Source organism: Protopterus annectens, chromosome 15.part0 (assembly GCF_019279795.1).
Source record: "Protopterus annectens isolate FY-2018-M chromosome 15.part0, PAN1.0, whole genome shotgun sequence".
Taxonomy (NCBI): Eukaryota; Metazoa; Chordata; order Ceratodontiformes; family Protopteridae; genus Protopterus; species Protopterus annectens.
The window spans coordinates 260354368-260381104 of NC_056749.1; the positions used below are offsets into that span (position 1 = coordinate 260354368).

The window sequence follows — 26737 nt, forward strand, 5'->3', positions numbered from 1 at the left end:
GACTCTGGATTTAGGTTCTGGCAACAGTGCTAGTAATTCAGTTTGATATAATCATTTAAATTTATTTTCTTCTTTTATGGTACAGAGTTTTATTTAATTATAGTAAAATCTGCTTTTAATTTTTATTTCAGCATTTCAAAGACCTACTAGAGAGCAGAATTGTATTATTTTTGAAACTTTCTCATACACTGAATGTTTCACTTAAACGTGTGTTTTATAAGTTTGTTTTTCTTGCACTGTCCTAGGTATACATCTGTTTTAATCAGCCATTCTGTTTCAGCAACCAATGAAACGTGTGATATGTGGATTTATATGAAGTAAATACAGTTTTGTTAATTTATATGAAACAATAATGAAATTTAATTAGATAGTGTGTGCACTGTCTGTGTTAACTGGTAATGGTAGTGTATAGTTTGACTCTTGTGATTTCTCAGATATGTCTGAGTTAGTTATTTTAAGCCTTTGTTCTTGAAAGGTCTTACTTTGAGATATTTAGTAATTTATGTAATCTTTTCAAGAAGTATTTGTCTAAAGACTACTTGTGGCAGAAGTGGAAACTGGGCAACTTCAGAAATTGTTCTCTAAGTTTGTAGCTGTTCTGTCCTTTCTTTTTTCCGATAATGTGGAGGCTTAGATTGTAAGCATGTTTCCTTTAATGTAGCACATACTGTAGAATGTTTTGATAATGGTACTCATTAAGTATTTGAGAGCTTTTATTTGCAGATTACTTAAAATCCATCAAGAATACATAAACTAGCTTTCCAAGATAGCTGCACACTGATCAGTAGCTTCATTTCTGCTCTACTTGTGTGAAAGCAATAAATGAGAAATAACAGCCAATGAAATTATCATTTTGGGGAAAATTTACGTACTGGCTAGTAAGTACTCTGCTTTATGCCAATAGAGACAGTTAGCGGACCAGAGAGAAGTTCAGTAGAAAAAGTGAAGAGCAAACACTGACTGGGAAGAATCCTGCAGCTGTTCGCCAGAAAGCAGTTCATGCTTCAGCTTTGATATAAAAGATGGCTTCCAGTAATTTAGGAGAGATGCATCAAATGTACTCAGAGGTGACTAAAGTAAAAGAAGCATTGAAGGAATATATCTAATCGATTAACAAAAGGCTGAAAAAAATAGAAGCTTTAACTAGCTGTAAAATTAACTGATATCACTGCAAAAATCAGATGATGAAATGAAGAAAAGGCTGGCAGAGTATGAGGCTGATCAAGAAGACGTTTCAAAAAATGGTGGAGTTAGAAGACAGAGCTAGCAGAGAGAAAACCTGAGATTTTCTGCTGTAGCAGAGAAATTGGAAGGAACAGACTGTTACATTTATGAAAGCACAAATGAACAACTGGAGTAGTTTTCCACAGCAGGATTTGTTAATTGAGCATGCACATTGATTGTTTGTTCGAAATCAGGCCAGAGAAAGCAGAAAAGACCTATATTAGTAAAGATGCAGTCATACCAGCAGAAAGAGTTGATCCTGACAAACTGTGGCAGAAAGGAAAATTATTAAAAATTGGAGACCGATTTTTTGTGGAAAATGATTACTCATTATACACTAGGCAGAACAGAAGCAAATTTATCCCTGCAATCAGAGAACGTCAAGAGGCAGGTTGAAATTCAGGCTGTTCTGTCCAGCTTTCTTCAAAATGTCTTTCTTTAAGGATAAAAGACATTTTTGAATGTGGAACAGGCTAAGGAGAAATTATTTCCAACAAAAAGTGAGCTTGAAAATTAAGGGTTCTCTTCTCATTCTTCTGACAGTAAAGCTGATATAGAGACATTCCCAGTAAACCTTTTTCAGTGTCCCAAAGGAAAATGCTTGAGACGGGGAAAAAAGCACAGGAATTTACTAGACGAATCAAGAGAACCTTGGACTTGAACAAGAATCTGGTGTTGGGAGATGTAGGTGAACAGGATGAAGACCAGCAACATTGAAATTAGTAAGTAAGACTATAAAGCATTAGTCAGATTTTGAAGTATGGCTTTGCAAGAAGTGGCTGACAAAGACTTGTCTTTTGCTGACATTATTAAACATGTTGGTGGACATTAAAGCATATACCATACTTTGTCTTTATGATTAGAAGGGCACAAAAAGGGAAAAAAGTAACAAGTAAAAGTTTTTTTGTTTGTTTTTTGTTTTTAACAATTGTATAAAAGATTTCATGATATAAACTGCATATTCTACAATAAAGCAATGGTAGTGTGCAGTCTGGAGTATTTTAAATGTGTGAGATATTTTCAATGACTTTAGTAAAAATTAAAGATATTAAAGTAAACCAGTACTTTTGTACTTGTAAGAAATATAGGCTTTACAGTATAATGAGAAGAAAGGCTGGACAGAAGCAAGATTAAGTTAATATGCTGTGACCTTGCGCTGCTGAGGTGGGGTGGAGTGTAAAAGTGCATTGATGGTACTATATGTAGAATTAAGACAATTTCCCTTACTTTTACAAGTGTGGATATCTAGATTAATTCCCTTGGCCTAAGCTGCAAACTTTTTTTTTTTTTGCAAGCAAGTAAGCTTGAAAAGGAGAAAAAATTATGAAAACCACGAGAAATGCTGTTCCTTGCATTTGTAAAGATACTAGCTTGTGTTTTTTTCCTATTAACAAATGTTCTCAGTGGGATTTAAGATGTCTAGCTGAAAGTATTTATACATTCTGTTCAGTGAGAAATTTACAAAGATTTTTTTCCAGCATATGCAGAGATAGCTGTTTTTTTCTCACATTGCTGACTACTTTATATGTGGAGACAAGCTGTCCACAAGTAAAAGCAATTCATTTTGGTAGTTCTGAGCATTCTTGCTGAGGGAAATTCAACATTTAAAGGTACAGTGGCAAATAGTTTTTTGAAAAATAAAGTTGGAAATTACAAGACATGAGTAAGAAACAGCAACCTCCCTAGCAGCCTGAAAACTTTAATACATTCAGTAGAACAGTGTACAATTTAGTTTTATTTAAAGGTAGTGTGTTTTTTTTCTTAAGGCTAAACGGAAATGTTTTCTGATAGCCATTAAACTGTTTTTATAGTGTGGGAGGAGAATAGAGGTAGGAATGGAACAGACACCAATCACTGTCTGTGAAAACACAGAATATAACATCCACTTTATAATGGATATCTTTAATTGTATGTTACGTAATACCTGTGGGTGCAGCTGTCAATTTGGGGCAGTTATTTCTAGCTGGTGGGTTAAACTTAAATGTTATGTTGTCCCGTCTCTCCTCCGTTCTTGCTGGCTGGGTTCAGAGCCGATCCTCAGCTCCGACTGCCGTATACTATAGCTCGAGAGCTTTTAACTGGCTTGAGGCTAGCCCCTATTTCAACATGCCTAACTGTAGTTACCCAGATCTCGTTTGCTGCCTGCAGTGTCGAAATTGCTCATACTGGCTCAGGCTAAGTATTTTCTTCTTTTTATGATATTTACTCAAATTTTTTGCTTTAGATAGCTAAATTCTCTTAGTTTAATGTTGGAGTGTGTTCTCCTTAGGTTAGAGCTTTTCTGACCTTTCCACTGCTGCCTTTTTGTTGTTGTGTCCGTCGTACTTTTCCTTCAGGCCTAACTTGTTTCTTTGAACACGTTTGACTTGGAGGTTTCCCTGTTCCCTTTCTCTTAGCCCGTCTTTGTTTAAGGGCCTCTTCCTTCAATTCCCTTTCTTTTTTTCTTATAGGAGCAGCCATTTCAGTTAGAGGCTCTCCTGGGTTGGGGGAGTTGCCGTTTAACTTGGAGGCTCTTCCCCTTCCCTCCTTTATTTTATTTATTTTTTTCTTTTTAAAAAAAGAAAAAAAGGTTTAAAGTTCAAAGTTTCTTTTAGTGTTGTCATTGCTGCTTTTGGTGTTTTTCTCTTTGGTAATATTGTAGTTACTTTACCCATGTCCAAAGATCCTAAGAAGTCAAAACCTTTGGGTTTTAAAAAGTGTGACTCATGCTGCGAGAAGTTGTCCCTTACGGATGGGCACATGAGCTGTCTGTTGCTTAGGGGCTGTACACCTGCACTACTCGTCTTCTATGTCATGCTTTTAGTTCTGCGGTCCTGCAGGAGAGGAAAAATAAGTTAATTTTACAAGGCTTACTTAAAAGCCACTTGGATGTTGCTATTGAGGGTTCTCAGCCAGCAAAAAACAGGATAAGTTCCCTAAACCATCATCTTTATCGGTTCCAATGTCTGAGCCATCTAAATGCAAGGATAAACCTGTGAGTTTGTCAGATCCAAGTGTTTGTACCAACAAAACTCTTTCTCCGGTGGCTCCATCAGTGGTTTCAGAGCCAGTCAGGACTCGCAAGAGAGCCAGGTCTCCCTCTCTGGAGCCAGTGTAGTCTGTTCCACGGTCCCCACTGTTGCAATCTGTGGCAGGCAGTCATCTGTCTTCCTGTCATTCCTTTCGATCTTCCAGGCTTTTGGATCATGATGTGGAGAGGCTTCTCAAGACATGGGCATTAGCTAAATTACTATCGAGCCCAGCCCACAAGGAATTGGCGCCGACACCTCAACCCATACAGTTAGCGATTCCTCTTCCAACTCCTTTGAGTTCGGAGCTGGAGTGCATGGAAGTTGTGCATGGAAGTTGTTGTGGTGGAACAGTCTGCTCCAATTACCTCTGGTCTATTGGTTCCAACTGCCACTCCGATATCTTCGTTGTCTCTGTCTATCGAGGGATCTGGGGGCTAAATGCTCTCTTGTTGGCTCTGAGGGGTGTAGTGTTGGACCCTTGTCCAACCCCACTCTCCCCCCCCCCCTCGGGGCTTAGGTGCAGGTGAGCTCTGCTCCTACATCGCTCTCTGCGCCATTGCCCTCTGTTCGGAGATCTCCTGGCTCTTTGTAGCCGGGGACTCCGGGCCAGGACCATGGTGGCTTCGAGGTGATGAGGAGCATGCTGTCCTCTGAGACCACTCCACCCTAGACTCCATTGGCTCCTAATTTTTTGGTGCCTGAGTCTGCCTCCGATCCTCCCCCCCCCCCAAGCGTAGGGAACCCATGCTCCAGGATGCCCCATTGGGCAACCCCCACCTCTTCCGAAACTCCCCGAGCACCCCTCAGGGGTCCCTTGGAAGAGAAAATACAAGAGGAAGCAATTGGACTCCCTTGAGTCTCTCACTTCAGACATAGACTGGGAGGACTCAGAAGGATCCCCACGGTACCCCCCCCCCCCCCCCGAGGATGTCTCTCTTTCAGAGATCCTGAAATCCTTTAGAGGGGTGGCAGGAAATCCCTTGCCCCTTCTGAGGATTAGTCTGTGTACCTGGATGCATTTGGTTCCCAACCCTCCACCTTTTGGGTGTCCCCACCTTTTGACCCTCTAGTGCCTTTGGTGAGTCGGAAGGCCTGGAGCTCCCCATAGACTATGGAACCAGTTCTGAGGAAGTCCAATAAATTCATAACTGCACCAGAGGATAGGCCATTTCTATCAAAGGGTGTGCCTGTTGATGCCATGGTGTTGGCAGCAGCCACCAAGAAAGAATTAGCGGAGACTTCTGTCCATCCGCCGAACAAAGTTTTGTATGATGGACAGGTATGGGAAGAGTATGTTAGCTTCAGCAGCCTTTACTCTCAGGTCGCTGAATTATTTGTCCCGCTTTAACCGCCTTCAAAGGGCTCTCCTAAAGGAACTAGGAGATACCCTGCAGGATCCTATAGCTGAAGGAACTCCAAGCAAGGCGGCTTCACGCTTTGCAGCCTTGACATCTACAGTTAACTCCTCCATGCGGTTGATCTCTTACACAGCGGATGGAGCGAGTAGGGCTGCAGGCACAGGAGTTGCTTTGTATAGACACTCCTGGATGTGCCTTTGTCATTTTGCGGAGCCCTTCAAGTCCTCCTTTACCAGCACCCCCTTTGACAGCTCGTTGCTGTTTGGGCTTCAGGTAAAAGACTCTTGCCAGGTGTGAACGGGATGGCAAAACCCTCTACCATGGGAGTATGTTTTTCTGCTCCCTGTAGACCTTACCCCATGGGTTAGAGGAGCAGAAAGATGTGGTTCAGAAAATCCTAGGGACTTTTGCCTGACATGCATGGAGACCTTTCCCCAGGGGCAGAAGGGGGAAATAACGGGAGACGCCAATCCCGCGGGGGGGGGGTCCACAGAATCAGGCTGACAGAGATACCTTCTCTGGCAGGCCTTTCCAGCACTCCTGAAAGGGGGGTGTGACTGCCTGCCTCTGGAGGCAGTCGGGGGGCAGATTATTCCAGTACCCAAAAGCCTGGCAAACAATCACGGAAGATACATGGGTACTGTCGATAATATCCAAGGGTTACAAAATTCCCTTCTCCCAACCACCCCGTCTAACAAATCAACACTAAATCCCAGATGTTCCACCCAGTCTTCGGGATCAAGCAAACCTAGAAGTTCAAAGATTGCTAGAAAAACAGCCATCCAAGACATCGCCGCAGAACAAATTGAATTCAGCACTTACTCAAGGTTCTTTTTAGTTCCAAAAAAGACAGGAGACTGGAGACCCATTTTGAATCTCAGCAAACTCAACAAATCAGTCAAGAAAACAAAGTTCTGGATGGTAACACTGCAGTCCATTCTTCCCTTTTTGGGTCAGGACAATTGGATGTGCTCCATCGATCTCCAGGATGCATACTACAATATAAAAATGGACAGGCGGTACAGGAGGTACTTAGGCTTCCTGGTGGGAGCCAGTCATTACCATTTCAGAGCTCTGCCCTTTGGTCTCACCAAAGCCCCCAGGGTGTTCACCAAATGTATGGCAGTAGTCACAGGTCATCTGAGGCATGTAGGATTCTGGGTGTTTCCATATCTAGACGACTGACTCCTCACTGCCAACTCCAAGCATCAGCTGATCGAGGCACAGGACTCCACTATTCACACCTGTACACAACTAGGCATCACCATAAACTGCGAAAAGTCTGACTTGTTGCCTTGTCAGTATATTTAATTTGTCGACACAGATTTAGACACAAGGGTCATGATAGCAAAACTTACTCATGAAAGAGTGTTAGTCATTCATCAAGTTTCAATCCTCTTGGCAAACAAGACAAGCCAGGCAAAATTTGACTCAAGGTCTTGGGTTCGATGGCCACAGCAATTACTCTGGTCCGTATGGCAAGCTTCCATATGAGAATTTTGCAGTGGCTCTTTTTTGCTCAATGGTCATTCCAGGATTTGCCAGTGTCACATCAGGTATGGATCACGGAGTCTTGCAAGAAGGACTTGGCATGGTGGCTTCACTCCCCTCTGGTATCAATTAGCAGACCATTTCTAACCCACCAACCCGTAGCCACAGTGACCACGGACTCTTCCCAGATTAGGTGGGGGGGGGGTTATCTGGGACAAACTGTTCAAGGGACTTGGCAAGAACAGGAGTACCACTTGCACATCAATGCCCTAGAGATGAGAGCGATGCTTCTGGCATTGCAAGCAGTTAGACTATCTACCTACAGAGACTATAACAATTCAGACAGACAATATGTCGGTAGTATGGTACATCAACAAACAGAATAACCAAAAAGAAAATAGTTTACTCTACTGCTATGTATTCTTGGGAACTGGCACACACTTGTACGAAAATATACCAAAAAGTACGAGATGATGGCAATTGTTGAATAAAATCCACTATTTTATTTCGAGAACACAGTCAGTTAAGCGCTTTCACCTGCTTATAATTCAGGCTTCCTCAGAACTAACTGCCATTACCTACAAACAGGTTTAAATAACTTTCTTGGCACCAAAATACATTCATAAATTTTTAAAGGTGTATTGTCTCATAAAATCCTATACAAATACATCTCTCTGTTATAATAATAAAAGCATCGTACATCTGATTAATTATTCAACAAACACGTATGTACATACTTTTGCATATTACAATATATGTATAAAAAACTATTACCTTAAAACTATTATTTCTAACCATTCATGTGCAAACAACTTTTTATTACTTATAAAACTAATACTTATTGTAAATAACTTAATACTAGTTACTAATAAAAATAAAAAATAATAATAAAAATATATATATGATAATAAAAACTTAGGCAAGGTGGATACATTCTATGTTTTATATATATATATATATATATATATATATATATATCACTACAACTAATAATAATAAAATACTGTTAAATCTAAATTCATTGTTACATACTGAAAATTAATTTTTATACTTTAATAAAGGTTTTATTGAGATATTCTCATTCAATCCAGGGGGTGTGGAGGCATCTGTAAAATTGCCACCACATTTCACGAAAAGATAGAAATCCTTTACAGTCTCCCCCCTTAGGGTCCGGTCTACTAATATCTACAATACCAAAAGTGAGAACCTATGCTCCTTTCCAAACTGTTTAATATGCCTACTGAGTGCATTTTTTTCCATCACCTTTTTTCATACAATAAATGTGGTCATATATTCTCCTGTTAAAATGCCTTTCAGTCTTTCCAATATAGAATGCTGGGCATGCACCACATAGTGCAATATAGGCCACAAATTTTGTCTTACAATTTCCATATCGGAATTTTATATTGGTTCTGGTGATGTTCTTCAAACAAACATCAACAAACATGGCGGAACCAGATCTTATCCGTTGTGCCAAGAGGCTCCATGAGTATGCCAATGGGCGATGTGTTCCCAACAGTTTCTGATCGCAATGCATATTCTGGGGAAATCCAGCATGGTAGCGGACAAGCTCAGCAGGGCTAGTCTGATGCCTCATGAGTGGTCCCAGAAACAGGAGCTTGCAGAGCTGATTTTTCGCAAATGGGGCCAGCTGCAATCTTTTTGCCACTCCCCTAAACAACAAAAATGCAGCATCTACTTTGCCCTAGCCCCACCAATGGGACAGTCACCTAGGGTTGCACTGGTTCACGATTAGCCCCCAGGACTGCTTTATGCCTTCCCACCAGTCCCCCTGATCCCCAAGGTTCTTCAGAAAGCACAGTCATTGGATTGCAAGTTAATCCTCATTGCTCCTTACTGGCCTCGACAGATTTGGTTCCCATTCCTCTGACCTCATCTGCAAGAAGAACCTTGGATACTGGTCCCAGTTCCAGATCTTCTGACGCATCAGTCGGGTGCTGTCCACCCTTCTGTCCATACTCAAGCTGACAGCTTGGTTTCTTCACTTCCGGTCTTAGCCAGGCTCACAGATGTTTCCCTGGCAGTAAAACACATTTTGATTTCATCCTATAAACTCACTACAAGAAGACTTTATGCTAGTAAAAGGAAAAGGTTTTCTTGTTGGGCAAAAAAGAACAACATTGATCCTTTTACTACCCCATTTCTAAGATTCTGGATTTCCTTGCTGAAACATTTGAACGAGGAGCGGGGGCAGCTACTATATGGGTTCAGCTAGCTGCCATTTCCCATTTCCATGTAGGAGAAATGGGATCAAACATCATGTTCCACAGGCTATGTAAAGCGCTCCTAAGAGGTACTTCCCTCTTAAGACCTCCAATAAGAGAACCACTCCCCCTCCGGGATTTAAATCTAGTTTTAGAGATTCTCATTCTTCCTCCATTTGAGCCAGCTGATTTTTGTCCTCTAAAATTAATATGGAAGACCTTTTTCCAAACCGCCATTACTTCAGCTAGAAAGGTTTCAGAGTTACAGGCTCTATCTACTCGTCCCCAGTACTTGATTTTCCACAAAGATAAGAGTTTCTCTCAGAACCAATCCCTCCTTCTTAGCCAAGGTGTGTTCCCAGCACAATTTAAATCAGTCCATAGAGCTTACTGTATTCTTCCCCAGTAATGGCAACAAGGCAGAGAGTATAAGCTCCATCAACTGGATGTTCATAGACTGTTACGATTTTATTTACACAGGACTAAGGATTTCAGAAAATCTGACCAATTGTTTATATGCTTTGCAGACAACAAAAAAGGTTGTCCAGTCTCTAAAGTGACCTTATCAAAGTGGCTTTCAGACACAATGATCCATGTCTACGCTTTGCGGAACAGAGAACTTCCAGGAAAAATTAAAGGGCACTCAACTAGGGCCTTAGCTACTTCGATTACCTTTCAAATCAAACTGCCTTTAGATTCAGGGTTAATGCCTGTACCTTTATCTCTCATTACAAAGTAGATGTGGCCTCCTGGAACAGGGCATTCTTTGGTTCCATGGTCCTGAAGAGTCTTTTCCAGTGAGCCACCCACGATATAGGTGCTGGGGACGCTGTCCCAGCCAGCAAGAACGGAGGCGTGATGGGACAAAACATAAAGATGTTATGTACTCAAAATCACATTCCATCTTTGTTGTCCCTCATCTCGCCTTCCTTCTTGCGTCCCACCCTCCTTCCCCTTCCTGGAGGATTGAGAGAAGTTTTCTTCCTTTTTGTTTGGCTACATTGGCTGAGCTCCCCTTTTTGCTTACCAGTTGGTTAGATTAGTCTATCCTACCTTTCTCTTGCTGATGTTTACACACTCATGTGCAGGTCTCTTTCTCATAAGTAAGCTTAGTAATATTTTGGCTCTATTTAGTCTGGTGGATTATCACAAACGAGATCTGGGTAACTACCGCTAGGCATGTTGGGATAGGGGCTAGCCTCAAGCCAGTAAAAAGCTCTCGAGCTATAGTATACGGCCGAGTCGGAGCCGAGGATCATCTCCGAACCCAACCAGCAAGAAGGAAGGCGAGATGGACAACAAAACGTGGAACGTTATGGTGAGTACATTAAAAAAAAATTATTTTTTTTTTTGATGTACATAATTTTGTGCGTTTGTTCTAAGCAAACAGGAGATGGGGTGTTTTGAAAATGTATTTTGTTTGAGGGTTTTCATTAAAACAGTCTTGAAATATGTGACATAGGTACAAATGGACATGAGAAGTAACAATTCTATAAAAGATTAGCATGCCAAACATTAGTGTGTGCATGTAAAACAAAGTTTAGAATTCCTCGTTCAAAAAAAAATGTAATTTATATTAGGTGGGAACAGTAGCTGTTTATCATAATGGTTGTGCTATCTGTATTATCATAGAATATGAATGGTCTCACATGTATTCACAAAATGGAAAAGGTATTGAATTATATTAAATATAAAAAGTCCTTCGGCTTTTCCCGGTTAGGGGTCGCCACAGCGGAACTCCCGTCCACTAATGATTGGCAGTGGATTTTTTTACAGGGCCAAGTTGCCAGCCTGATGTCCAACCTTCCAAAGAAGGCACGCCCATGCATGCACCTATCTGCATCTCTTGAACGTCACTCTACCACGGGGAGGACATGCAGACTCCACACAGAGGGCGCTCCAGCCAAGAATCTAACAGGAGAACCTCTTGCTGTGAGGCGACAACACTAACCACTGCACCACCAAGGCCTATTTGAATTGTTTTAACAAATGCAGAATGCAAATAATGCTGTAGAAAGGCATTTAGAAAGAAATGAGAATGTGAATTTGACAAAGAAAGGATTTCAGGTTGGATATTCATCAGAGAGAAAGGAAAAGGGGATAATTACAGAAGAGGAAAAACAGCAGTGGTAGGTTTGTGGTAATGAGGTTATTGGCAAGGGAGGAATATTACACTGGTGTTGGTTGATATTCACCAAAAAATGGTATTATGGAGCTTAAGAACATTTTGGTAGAAATCCTCTTTTAGTAGGGAAGTTTACTTATAGGTTGGGGACAGGAGCTTGATTTGCAGTATTGAGACTGTATTGGGAGACCTAGAGGGGAAAATATAACAAAAGAGGGTAGCTTTCTTCAGAAACTTATGAAAATATTTGGTGGAAGTCAAGAATTTAGTAATAGAAACTCTGAATATTATTCCCCAAAGTACAGTAACTGGGCTAAACTGGATAGAAGTTGTATCTCACAGGAACATATGTATTTGATTGGTAGCTTCAACGGCCATCCACTGATTGTGTTGGATCAAGCACTAATTAAAAACTTAGAATAAGATATAGGGTAGTGAAGTAAAGAATGAGACATTGGCACTTTCCCACCTACCTGTTGAAAAGTGAGGAATTTAAGGAATTGGTAGTAGAAATTATTTGAGCGTTGTTAAGGGTGATAGAAATATATTCTTTACTTATAGCTAGTGAGTGGGATAAAATGAAAATGGAGTTTAAAATTTTGGTAGAAATAAAAGAAAGATTTTCTAAAGAAGTAACCGGAATTATTCAGAGGGTCTGATAAAAGTTAGTGTGACAGAATAAGAGGAGTCTCACAGAACAAGACGATGCACAAGTACAGAGTTTTAATGAGAAAATAAGAGTAATTAGATAATTTGTATGAGCTTAGAAAGATTGCCCTTAAGCACCTGTTTTTTGATCATTCCAAAGCATAAAAACTTAGTACAGCAAGTTCGGCAAGAGAGGACAGAAAGGGTTGTCGTCATCAAATGTAGGGAGCCTATAACAAGAAAAATAAGCAGAGATCCTGTAGAGGTATTAGAAATATTGAACATTTGTGTAAGGTAGAGAAATGTGGTAAATGATAGAACACAAATGGGAATATTTATGGAAGATTTGATTATGCCAAGGTTAGAGGTAGACAAGGCTCAACAACTAACAGGTAAGATAGGTGATGGTAAAAAACAGTGATGTATAATGAGCCTTCAGTAAACTCTCCAGGAACTGATGGTGTTCCTGTGGAAGTTTGGAAGTTAGGGAAGAAAATGATAGACATCTAGAAGATTTTATTTAACAGTATTTTAAAAGAAGGGGAGACACCCACATCTTGGAAGAAAGCTGAGGTGTTTGTTTTGTCTGAAGATGTTAACGACTCATCAGACCCAGTTTCATATAGACCATAATTATAAAGTGTTTTATGTATGTACTGGCTAAAATAATGGCAGAGATGTTGCCAAAATTGATAAATATGAATCTGTGTAATTTTGTGGATGGAGGCAAACCTTTGACAACATTAATACAATAGTTATCCAGAGGGAAGTGGAATGTAAGGAAATACGGCTGTTTGGTCGACTCAGAGAAAGAATTTTATAGTATGCTGGGATTTTGAGTAGGGCAATAAAAGCATTTGCATTCCCTGAAATAATGATAAGGATAATTAAGAGGATATATAAAGGATTGGAGGCAGGAATTGAAGTGGGAGGGTTCCTCTCTGATGCATTGTGTTTGAACAGAGTTAACCAGACACAGGTGTCCTCTTCCGCTTTATTTCCTTTATATTTAGAGCCATTGGCAAAGAAAAGGGACTGAAAAATTCAAGGATATAATCTGTATAGTTCATAGGTGATTGCTAGGATAACAATGCCAGGGGCTTGTAAGCCGAGCCACAATTCTTAAATGCATGTGATAAGATGGTAATCAAGAAAAGTTGGCCTTATTTACAGATGATGTTTTGTTTTTGTACCTGATAAGTCCAGAAAAAGACATCTCAGTGTTGTGGAACATTGCGAGACAGTGTTGCATCTTTTGGGATATAAAAATTAATGAAGATAAAACAAAGGCTATAGCTGTAAATTATGTAGCCATACAGCAATAGGTTCAGCAATACCCTTGTTTATGGGAACATAAGAAAAGGTATTTAGGAGTAGTGACTAAAAGGTTTTCTATTATAGCAGCTAAAGATACGTGGGAAAAGACTTAAAAGATAATATAAAAACTGAGAAACTGGAATCTCTTGGATTTGGGTAGTAAGAAGCAGTGAAACATGTTTTTAGTCCCTTTAGTTTTAATCATCCAGAGGAGAAGTTGTGGACAGTAATAAAGAGTTTAAGGAATTTATCTGGGGGGAGTACTGGGCACAGTCGAGAGTGATACGTTGATTATTCCAGTAGAACAAGCTGGTTTAAGATTATCTGATTTTAAGGGTTATTTTACAGCTAAGACTCAAAAAAACACTATTTATTTATTTTATTTATTTTTTGTTTAACATTTGTTAATCGGGTTGGTCCAACTGAGCCAGTGGCCCATTTTCAGTGGAGACCCAAGGAGAAAAGCTCTAATACATAGAAATACAGTATAAGCATATTTGAAATACAACACAATATTGGAGGTCTTGTGTACTAAAAACAATAAAGTAGCAAATGGAAGCTATAGTACATAAATTGAGTAAATTAAAAAAAAAAATCAATGCACAGCTATAATACAAGCAGAGTGGATGAGAGGTGTTGACTACAACTCTTAGCTGAGATATACAAGTATCCTGTTTTTTTTCGATTATTTACACTAATTATTGTTTCTAGCAATTTACCCGTGCTGGTGGTGGTGCTGCGGTAGCATTGTCGCCTCACAGTAAGACGCTGTCCGGTTCGATTCTCAGCTAGAGCGTCTTCTGCGTGGAGACATGCGTGAATGGGTGTACCTTTGTTGAAGGTTGTGCATCAGGCCTGGCAAGCCGGTACGTAAAAATCAACTGCTAATCATTTGCGGACTGGAGTTCCGCTGTGGCGACCCCTAACCGGGAAAAGCCGAAAGACACAAACAATTGTTTCTAGCAATTTATATATAGCGCTTTTAATGCCTGCTGCTTAGTTTTTGAGTGCATTTTATTGCTATTAACTAATCTGCACAGGTAACTGATTTGTTTGCAGTTAAAAGCATTCTGTACCTTTTACAAATCTTTATCTGTTTAAAAACTTTCATTTTGTGGCTTTCTGTTTTGCTTACTGTGTCTGTAGGCTAATAGCTTTAGTATTCTGTCCCCACCCTCCCAGCTGGTGTCTTGCTGTTATACTTGGTGGCTTTGCAGATGTTCATCATGTTTCACCGTTGCAGTCATTACAATTGGGTTATCCTGCTGGCAGGCTACCTGCAGTCGGCCCGAGTTCCAAAGTTTAGGTCCGGCATTGGTTGCTGTCGCCTCCTCACCGACGTCCGTGCGCCAGGGGTATAAAAGGTGCAGCCAACACCATTTTCTTCAGTCTTTATTGCTGCTCGGTGCCCGAAGCAAAAGCAAGTGCCGGTCGGCGACTCCTGAGATTTTCAAATTCATATTTCAGATCCGAAGTCTTCATTAAAGCCAAGTACCCCACTGGGGAAACTTTTTTTTCTTGCTCCAGACCGATGTCAGAAAAAGTTAATAATTGTATTTCTTGTGGGAAGCAAATACCTCAAGGATTTTCATTCTTACTGTATTCCTTACCTAGGCCCTGACCACGACGTTGCTAGTGGTCTGTTTTGTGCTAGATTTAACCAACACACTGTTAAGCGTCGGTACGATTTTGCGTTTCATTACTTTGGCAGAAGATTCAGTTATGTAATGCCGTCAGAAAAGCAGACTACCGGAGTTTATAAAAGGTGCAAAGAAAAAGAAAGACAGGCATCTGAGGTCCAAAACCGATTAGGCTTCCGCTAGGCCTATCACCGGTTTGCCGGTTTTCAGTGAGGCGCTTTCGCAGCCCCTGACGCCCACTACCTCAGAGCCACAGGCCGCTTCCGACTCCCACATGGAGCTGACTAGACCGCTGGAAACTCAAGGTATTGGACACTCAGAAACTATTCCCTCAGATGGGTCTGGAGCCACTGAGCAGGCATCGGCTTCTGAGGGAGTTTTCAGGCCTACATAGTTCTATGTGAAACCAACTTCAGCTTCAAAGGCAAAGAGTAAAGCAGCTCTAAAGACAAAGAAACAAGTACAGCATTCTCCTGGACAGGCCACCATGTCTAAAAAACAGATGCTTAAAATGTCCGAAGACCTAATTACTTTAATCAGGGGTTCCCATCCCCCTCCTGATAAGAGGCCTAGGCAAGAGATAGAATATGAATCTTCAGATCAGGTTTCCATTTCCTCTGATTCCTCTTCTGAACAGGAATATTCTCTTCCTCCCTATGAGGATTCTGACGCTGAAGAATCTATTCCTTCAGCCTCTCCTCCTGAGGAGTATTCTTTTGGGGAGACCCTGCCTACTATGAGGGAGCATTTCCACTGGAGGCCAAGATTACTCAGAATCCAAGAAAAGGCTCAGAGACTTCCTTTTATTACCTTAGCACAGGCCCCTTGCTATCCCTCCTGTTTTAGATATTGTAGATGTATTTTCAGAGTCCGGCCTGTCTACTGACTCCTTACCACCAGCTCCTGTTAAGCCAGACAGATACTACAGGGTTCCTGATTCACATAAATTTCTTTATAAAAAACCCTGCTGCTGACCCAGAAACTATCTCTCAGGGTCCCAAAGTGGTCAAGGCTTCCACTGCAAAAAACCCTATTCCCTCTGAAAGGGATTCAGTGGCTCTGGACAGATGGGGGAAAAAGATTTATACTTCTGCTACCTTGGCTGTAAGAGCTTTAAATTGCCAGTTTCATATGCTTAAATATCACCAATATCTTATGTCACTGCTTAAACAGAAAATGTTGACAAATTCAGAATATGCCGAAAACAAAGAAATGCAGGATTTATTGCATGCAGCTGAACAAGTGGGAAAGCATATTTTGCAATGTGGTTTTGATTCTCTAGAGGCCTCCTGCAGGGCCGCTGTTACAGGTTCTGTCATTAGGAGGCATGCTTAGGTTAAAATAACAGAATCTGCCTGATCATGTTAAAGCAAAACTATTAGATGCTCCATTACAGCATGATACCTTGTTTGGTGTTAAAGCAGAAGAGGTGTTGAAGAAAATGGAGGACAAAGCTAAGTCTATGCAAACAGTCAAGGATTTCTTGCAGGTACAGCCTTCCCAGATTTAGCAGGAACTGGCCTACAAAGAATTGGTCCTTTCCAGTGTCAGACAGGCCACAAAGAGGCAGATACAGATGCCCCGGAGGCAGATCACAACACCAAGGCTCATACAGGCCTAAACAATGGGGTGCTTCTACCTCCAAAAGCGGAGAGGAAAAATCACAACCATACAGGAAACTGTCTCAATGACTTTCTCCTGCCAGCACCAAGCACTTATCTTCTGGCAGCCCCTTTGGGGGAAAACTAGCACTTTTTTCACAAAATTGGCACATGATCACCCAGGACAAATGGTTTTTAAATATCGTATCACAAGGCTACAGGTTCCACTTTCACACCCTGCCAAGGTCAAACGGTATGCCAGACCTGCCACGCAATCAATGGGCAGAGGCACAAAAACAAGTTTCATCCCTCATGGACATGAGCCATTCAGCTAGTACCACAGCAAGAGCAGGGACTAGGATTCTACTCAAGGCTATGCTTGGTGCCCAGAAAGGACAAAGCCTGGAGACCAATACTGGACCTGTCTATCCTAAACACATTCCTGGATATTCCAAAATTCAAAATGTTAACTCTGCAGCAGCTTCTGCCCATGCTGGGCAAGAAGGCTTGGCTTGTGACTTTAGACCTAAAAGAGGCATACCTGCATGTCCCAGTCAGGCAATCATGCAGAAGAGTCCCAGTCAGACAATCATGCAGAAGATACCTCAGATTTATAGCTGGCTCAATGCACTACCAATTTTCTGCACTGCCCTTTGGCTTATCTACTGTGCCCTGGGTCTTCACAAAATGCCTGGTACCAGTAATTGCATTTTGCAGACAGAGGAATACAAATATATCCTTACTTGGACGACTGCCTTATTCAAGCAGAGAACAAGGACATTCTACTACAGCATCTGGCGTTTGTAAAAATATTACTAACAGGTCTAGGGTACAGTAAACAAAAAGAAATCAAAACTTGTACCCTCTCAAGAGATAATATTCCTGGGTGCAAGCTTAAATACAACTGCCCAGATGGCTTATCTCACGCCAGAAAAACACAGACAACTGACTACTTATTTCAAAATGTTGGCAACAAAGACCCAGTTATCTGCAAGAAGAATTCTGCAGGCCTTGGGTTTCAAGGCATCCTGCATTCTGCTAATTCCATATGCAAGACTGCATATGAAGAAACTTCAATGGTATCTAAAAAGTGTTTGGGCTCAACATTGCCACAGCCTGGAAACAATAATTACCCTCATTCCCTGCCTGCAACAGGAGTTTCGATGGTGGGCAAAAGCCTGTCACCACAACACGGGACAGCCATTCACCTTACCCACAGCCAGGCAGACATTGACAACAGATGCATCAGATTATGCCTGGGGTCCCATATGGCAGGAAGATGTATTCAGGGCACATGGTCCGCAAGTCAAATGCATCTACATATCAATCAAAAAGAGATGCTAGCTGTTCAGAATGCCCTGACAGCCTTCAAGGATCAACTTCATCCAGGACAACTACTGATCAAGACGGACAATACTACAGTCATGTGGTACATATGCAGGGAGGCACACATTCCTACCCTCTCTGCAGGCTAACCATGAACTTGTGGGACACAGCATTGACTTACCAAGTACATCTGCAAGCACAATTCCTGCCAGGAAGGACAAATACTCTGGCAGACTAGCTAAGCAGAAACCTAATGGATCCCCACGAGTGGAAATTGGATTCACATGTCTTCAGCATGATAACAAGGACCTGGGAATGCCCGGACATAGACCTATTTGCCTCCCCTCACAACTACCAACTACAGAGACTGTGCACAAGGACTTATCCCAAACAAGCATGGAAAGTGGATGCTCTATCTTTCAGCTGGAAAAATCTAACAGTATATGCCTTTCCTCCCCAAAGTACTCCTCAAGGTCAGACAAGAGAAACCAAAAATGATACTGATTGCCCCAGACTGGCCCCACCAGCATTGGTACCCAATCCTAAAGAGTTTGTCTCAATGCCCAGCTTGGACATTACCTCAAATTCCTCACTTATTGACCCAACAAGACAGTCAGATACTGCACAGCCAACTCAGGACCTTAAACCTGGCAGCATGGTGGATAATGTAGCCATTCAAGACGCACCTCTCTCTAAAGCCATGATGGATGTTATTTTGGAGGCCAGGAGGCCTAGCACCAGAAAATCTTATGCAGAAAAATGGAAGAGATTCTGTGCTTGGAACCAGGCACAAGGTATTGACACGATTGTTCCAAATATTCCTCAGATTTTGCAGTACTTGACTGAGATGCTTGATAAAGACCTTTCCTTTTCATCAATTAAAATTCATGTCTCTGCCATTTCAGCTCATTACAATACAGAACCCCCTATTTTTTCTCATCCATTACAAAGGCAGTACCGCAGAGGGGCCAAAAACATAAGACCTCCAAGGAGAGCACCAATACCTGCATTGGGACCTCAGCTATGTCTTGGAAAAACTCACACTGCCTCCGTTTGAGCCAGCCACTGCAGCTGATATAAAATTCTTATCCTGGAAAACAGCTGTGCTCCTAGCAATAGCCTCCGCTAGAGGAGTCTCAGAGTTACAGGCACTCATGGCTGTGGAACCTTTTATCATTTTCCATCCTGACAGGGTTTTTCTGAGGACAAACCCTACATTTATGCCTAAGATAGTGTCCAGTGTGGCCCTTAACCAAACAATTAATTTGCCTACCTTTTATCCAAACCCACAGAATAAGGGTGAGAGAATTCTGCATTCTTTGGACATTCACTGGCAGCTACGCTTCTACTTGGACAGAACCAAAGCTTTCAGAAAGACTGAACAACTTCTAGTGGCATATGCTGCAGGATCACAAGGAAAGCCCATCTCAAAGCAGACTATTTAAAAGTGGATAGGCCACTGCATTCGTTTCTGCTATTCACAGCATGGCAAATGGGTGCCTAAGGGCATTAGGCCACATTCAACCAGAGCAGCAGCCACTTCAGCAGCCTTCCTCCGAGGAGTACCAACCAAAGACATCTTAGAGGCTGCAACTTGGAGTTCAGTGCATACTTTTACAAAGCACTATCACTTACCTCTCTACTCTAAATCCAGGGCAGGCTTTGCCACTGCAGTTCTGCAGGGCCTGATAGCCTCTCCTAATCCTATTTAGCACCAGCCTCCCAACCTTAACTTTGGGATTCAACCCAATTGTAATGACTACAACAGTGAAACACGATGATAAACATAGTACAGTTGTTTACCTACCATAAATGTAGATGTTCGAGTGTATTCACTGTTGCAGTACAGGTTACCCTCCCACCAACGCCCTTTTTCTTTACTGGGACTTGTCTGTACTTCTCTATTCTATACAACCTATGTGGTGTATTTGCTTGTAGATGAAGGAAAGGTTTTTTGTGCATGCATGCTTATTGGCATACTTTAGCCTACCATTTTAGGGGCACCTGACATCTGGAGCAAGAAAAACTGAAGAAAATGGCGTCGGCTTTATCTTTTATACCTCTGGCGCACTGATGTCAGGGAGGAGGCCACAGCAACCAACGCCGGACCTAGACTTTGGAACTCGGGCCGCCTGCGGGGTAGCCTGCCAGCAGGATAACCCAATTGTAACGACTGCAACAGTGAATACACTCTAACATCTACATTTATGGTAGGTACGTACACAACTGTACTTTGCCCACCCCTACTGTAAATCTGATCTTGGACACTCCTCCCAGTCTAGTGTCATTAGCTCATTCTACCTAATACAGAGAGAACGTTTGATAAGGCCTTCTGTTTCTCCTTTCTCCCTTTCAAAAAAAAAAAAAATTTTTTTTTGCCTGAATCTCCTTGTGTTCTGACTGTGCTTCTCAAACATTTTGGAAATATAGAGTATATTTTAGAGCATTTATTATAACTGTAATTGCCTTAATATTGCTACAACTCAAGTGCTCTAGGTTGCACTGCGTCTGAAGTGTTGGTGTTTTAGCTGCTTCTCTGTATATATAGACTGCTTTGTATATGTAGACTAGCTATTTATTCTGCTGTGTTACTGCCTCTTAAATCGTTTTTCAGTTGTGCACTTGCCTTGCTTCATTTAAAAAGTTTTAAATTGCTAATTTTGTAAAGTTTTAATTGCATTTACTGTTTAGGACTACACACTCAAGTGTGTTAGCCTTTTCTGTGTTTGTTTACTGTATTATTGCATTGTTTTAGCCTGTTTAAAAAAAAAACAAATACTATCTTGTTTGCTCGTTTCCCACCTTTTCTAGCCAGTCCATATCCCAGACTTTGCTTGTCTCAGGACGAGAAGGTTAACACCTGCATTACACCTCAAACAACTCATAGCCCTTCAAAACCCACACCATCAACACCCACACATAGCAACACTAAACCCACATATGCGGAGGGCCTTAACATTAGCCTGCCCAAGCAACAAGGACCTCCGAAGCCGAAACGCAAACAAACACCAGTCACAACCAAAGTGACACACAGCTCGCAACACCAGTGTGCCACTAACAGCCCCTAAGGCAAGACAATGTACCCAACACTTTAGTCATAGGTGATTCTATAGTCAGGCACACTGATGTCTCACTCACCAGTCTGAACAAGGAGAAAATTACAGTCAGCTGCCTGTCTGGTGCCAGGATCCGCCACATAACGCATGCACTCAAGTTACTCCACAACAAGTACAAATGCGACTCTGTCATTGTCCATGCTGGAGTGAATAACTTGACGTACCTCCCTGGACTACATGAAAAGAGACATGGAAGAGCTCTTGGATCATGTGACCCAGGCAGGTATGACCCTAGCCCTGAGTAGCATCCTGCCTTCACCCAGAATGATACCACAGTACAAGGACAAAATGATTGACTTCAACAATTGGCTAAGCTTCTGGTGTCATTCAAAGGGGATCCAGTATTTGTCTGCTTGGGAGGACATGATCGACAAACCACGATGCTTTGCCAGAGATGGTCTACACCTGTCACCCCTGGGATTCAGGTTACTGGCTAAAGCTCTTGCCACCCCTATAGTGCCTTTTTTAGGCAAGGTTCAAAGGATAAAACCACCACCGTAACAGATACAAGCATGCAAAATCTGAAGGTAATGCTACTCAGTACTAGAAGTCTAAACCTCAAAATGCACTTTCTCGAGGCACTCCTAAAAATGGAGAACATCGATATCTGTGCAGTAACTGAGACCTGGTTCAAGGCTCCAGACAGCACCCCTGCAATACCAGACTACAATTCTTGGCACACTTTTCGGCCACAAAACCAAGACCGAAACACTAAAGGTGGAGGAGTGTCTATATTCACCAAGGATATTCACACTGCCAGGCTAGTTGCCCAACACAATGCATCTGAAATTCTCCAGGTGCAACTAACACTAAGTAAGACTACAATCCAAATTCTAGCTTGCTACAGATCCCCCACCATGCCCCAAGATTCTCACTACACCTTTCTAAACATACTGGAAAATATTAAGATACAACCAAACACCCTAATACTGGGTGATTTCAACTACCCTGCCATTAATTGGGAAAACTACTGGGGTACCAACTCCTTTTCCCAACGGTTCTTGGAATTCATAAATTCCAACTCCCTGGATCAACTAATCCATTGTCCCACCAGTGGCTCCAATATCCTAGACCTGGTCATTACCAACATGGGAGATAGATGCTCCACACCAGTGGTCACCCCCTCATTGGTTTGGTCTGACCATAAGCAAATCACCATTGACATCCACATCCCACCCCCACCCCCCAGTAAGGAAATCTCCTTAAAAAACTTCTCCAAAGCCAACTTCAGGCTACTGAAGTCAGAAGTGACAAACTTCACAACACCCATGCAGATGGGATCTAGAAGTTTGACTGCAGAATCCTACACTAAGGCACTGTACAAGCACATCCACTCGTGCATGAATCGTGCCATCCCAAATAGAACCAAGATGCTCTTCTCCAAAAAAAAGGAAGCCAATCTGGTGGTCCCCTGCTATAAACAAACTATACAACAGATGGAAGAAACTGTTGCAAAAAAAGGAAAATCCCAGGATGCAAAAAACTCCCTCACCAACCTCAGTAAGAAGCTGAGATCCCTCATAAAATCCTCAAAAGCTAGTTACGAAAATAAAATTGCCAAAGATTCCAAAGACAACCACAAGGCATTCTATAGTTATGTCAAGAATCTAAATGGCAATGCTCAGATCTGCTCTGAGCTACAACAGAATGGCATTAAATATACTGTTCCCAAGGATATTGCCAATATCCTGGCAGATCGATTTAGTGCCAACTTCACCCCCCTCTCACCCCCTAAAGGGCCCATCTCAGTACCAAAAGATTGCCAAATTCCGACAATCACGGCCACACAGGTAGAAAACACACTCTCCAAAGCTAAGAATACAGCATCCATGGGACCAGATGACATCCCAGGCTGTGTACTACATGAACTACAAAATGAACTGGCACCTCACCTAAGTGTTATGTTTAATCATAGCCTCATGTCAGGCTTCGTGCCCACTGAGTGGCGCACAGCTACAGTTATCTCACTCCACAAGAGAGGATCCGCCTTGGATCCTGGGAACTACCGTCCCATCAGTCTGAAGAGCCTGATCTGTAAGGGCATGGAACGCATTATCATGGAACTTATAAACAAAGACATTGGCAACCTTCAAACACTGGACCCCACCCAGTTTGGGTTTGTGAAGTGCCGATCTTGTCTCCTGAATCTGATTGACTTCTTCGAATCAGTCTCCAGAGCTGTGGACGAGGGTAAGGCAGTCCACACAGACTATCTGGACCTCGCCAAGGCCTTCGACACCATCCCCCACTCTGGAGTCATAGATAAACTTACTAAGATGGGCATAAATCCCTGCATCACTCGATGGGTTGCCAACTGGCTTACTGACAGAACCCAGACTGTAAAAGTAGCAGACTCCAAATCCATTTCCAGGCAAGGGACAAGTGGAGTACCTCCGGGTTCAGTCCTGGGACCACTCTTGTTTGGCATCTACGTCTTTGAAGGTACAGGCCAACATTAAGGGACTCTGGCTAACAAAGTTTGCAGAAAACTGCAAACTAGGAGCCATTATTGAATCCCCAAATGATGTGAATATTCTACAAAAGGGTATTACAGAAACAGATGCCTGGTGCCAGAGCCATGGGCTCAAGCTTAATGCCAAGAAATGTATAGTTATCCCCTTTGGAAAAAAACATGTACCCATGAATCACCACTTAGGTGGCAGGACACTAAACATCGAAAGTGTGATGAGAGACTTGGGGGGGACAGGTGGACAGTGGTCTCACTTTCGATAACCACATCGCCACAATAGTCAGGAAATCCTTCTTTGTGGCGCACCTCATCACTAAGGGCTTTTCATCCAGAAAAAAGAGGTCATTGTCCCACTGTTCTCATCCCTCATTAGACCCATTATAGAGTATAATGCCCCGTTTGGTATGTACCTCACAAGACATCTGCAACAGCTGGGAAGGCCACAGAAATACCTCACTAAAAGAATCACAGGCCTAAAGCAGATGCCATATGCTGACAGTCTAAAACAAAACTCCAGCAATACTCTTGTGGCATATCGTCTACTCAGAGGCGATCTCTGCTTAACATACAAGGCCATGTCAAACCCAGAGCTGTTGGACATGCTCCACTTAAAGAAATCCCAGTCCCTCAGAGCCATACGCTCCAGGGATCTAAACCTTGTCATCACAATGAACAAAATATGCTGGAGGGATAGGTTCCTGACCCAGAGACTCCCCATACTCTGGAGGAATAGACTCCCCATGCATGTCAAGCAGAGTGCCTCATTGGCCCTCTTCAAAAGGAACGTTGATGATTGGATGGGAGATAAGAAATTCACCCCAGGGATCATGTCAGTCGCCCTGCTAGACAGGGGCCCAGAGAAGTAAATATTGTGGGAAGAAATATCCAGGAAATTGTTATGGCTAGGCTTGCATAGGCCCTAGGGGCCGATAGCCTAGTACCAACCTATGAACCTATAAATTGAATAAATAAAAAAATCAATACACAGCTATAATACAAGTGCAGAGAAGACATTTTTTGAATATTTCAGGCATGTTTATAAAGTATAACACACATCTTAGCAGTCTTATGAAGTGCAGAAAAGTGAATAGAAATATATTACCTAAAGCAAATAGAAACAAATCACTAGACGGCTATATAAAAGTTCAGAGTAGGTATTTAAAATAGTAGTAATATATTTACATGTGATGAAGTGGTAAACCATATGGGTCTAAAGTGTAGTATAACTAAGTGTTAATAAGGAAGAATAGGAAATAATGGAGTGAGGTGACTGTAATAAAATAGTGGTAGAATGTTACTGAGAGAAGATTTGAGTAGGGTCGTGACAGGAGTAGGACTTTGAGTTAAATAGTAGTAGTCTAAGTTCCTTTTTGAAGTGACTAGGGTGGGGGATGGATCTTATGGCTAGTGGGAGTTTGTTCCATGCTTGGGCTACAGAGCATTTATATAGTTATTTCCCAATATTTTTGTTAGGTTTATAAATACTGAGGAGTTGCTGATTGGAAGTATGGAGGAACAAGTGGGGGTGTAATATGAAACGAGGGAGGAGTGAGAAGGGCAGGAAGATGGTTTATATATTCTTGAGTGTTATTTGAAATTGTAATAGCAGGAGTTGTTGGGGGAGTTCCAGCCATAAAAGAATGTTTAGTGCAGGGCAGTAGTGAGAATTGTGTAATGTGTTAGTGACAAACAGAATTTTGTGGTATGTTTGTTGGAGTTTAGTTAAGACTGTACACTGCAAGTCTGTAAGGATTGGAGCGGCATAGAGAAGGGAGGGGAAAAGGAGAGCCTGACCTAAGAAGAGTCTAGAGTTAGAGGTAAGAAATTTTAGATTTCGGTACAGTAGACCAAGTTTTTTTTTTTTTTTTTTATTTTTATATAATTTGGAAGAAATGCGAGTTGAATTTAAGTTAGTCTATAATGGCACCTAAGAGCTTAATGTAGGGGTCCGGTTTAATAGTGGTTGTGTCGGTGGATGTGATGACAAAGGTTGATTTGTGTTGAGAGAGAATATAGGAGAAACCGCAGGAGTTTAGTTTTTTTTTTTATTTGAGATCAGCAGAAGGTTATAATTCAAAGTGGAAAGGGATGATGATGAAGCCGAGGGGAGTTTAAAAAATAAGGAGAAAGTGGGATTTTGGATGCAGATCCTTCAGAATAACAACCATATAGAAAATTATATTCATAAAGTAGCAGAAAGTATTCAGAGAACAAAGTGAACACAGCAGTGGAGAAAGGAGATTTTGCCAATAGGGGATGACTACAAGTAGGAGTAGAGAAAATAAGCAAGAGCAGGCTGGAATTTACTGGAGAATATTGGCAAAGGAACCAAGGTAATGTGAGCAAATAACTAGAAAGGTTGAGGTAATACAGTGGGTAATGTGAGCAAATAACTAGAAAGGTTGAGGTAATACAGTGAGATGAAGCCAAGACGATGTTTAGACTGCAGGCTGGAGACTGCCTCCCCTACCAGGGATTGTTATCGGAGTATAGACAAAGAGAAAAGGATAGAGGTAATTGTAAGTGACTGGCCTGGTCTTGTAGAGTTTTTTTGTTAAATCTAGAACAGAAGCTGCTGTTAATATAGGGATAATTAGTAGTGCATATAAAATATAGCGTGATAACTATAAGGATCAATCAGAGGAGGGTAGAAAAACTTGAGAGGACAGACTAGAAAAGCCATTTGAAAAGGAACAATGGACGACATATGTATGGCTCCCAAGTATGCAACAATGTCTAGAAAGTTTAGGAATTTTTTCTTGGAACTATTTGCATAACCATTTTTAAACCCCAAACAGACTTCAAAGAATTTTTCCTCTGATACATAGCAAATGCTGGAGGTGTGATGGGGAAAGAGGTAGCTTGGAATATATGTCTTGGGATTGTAGTGAGTCAGTAGATTGTAAAAAAATCCCTATAGAGTACTTTGTCGTAAATATTGAGTGAGTAAATGGCTTTAACTAAGGAAATAATTCTTCTCAGCTGAGACATTAGATCTGATTTGCTTAGGCACGTAGTAAGGCCTTGTTAAGTTTAATTATTTTGGCTGCCAGAAAAGCAGTTACTAGAAAATGGAAATCAAAGTCTAAACCAGCTGTATTTGAAGTGTTGAATATTGTGAAAGAGATAAAAGAATTGGGAGAGAGATCTTAAGAAAAGGGAAGGAGCAAATTATGTAGAAATAA

General features: G+C 41.6%; 1 protein-coding gene across 1 annotated transcript in view; it reads left to right on the forward strand.

The window, feature by feature from the left end:
* MAGT1 (magnesium transporter 1) overlaps positions 1-26737 on the forward strand; it is a 281130-nt gene that overhangs the window by 221378 nt on the left and 33015 nt on the right. The window lies entirely within an intron of this gene.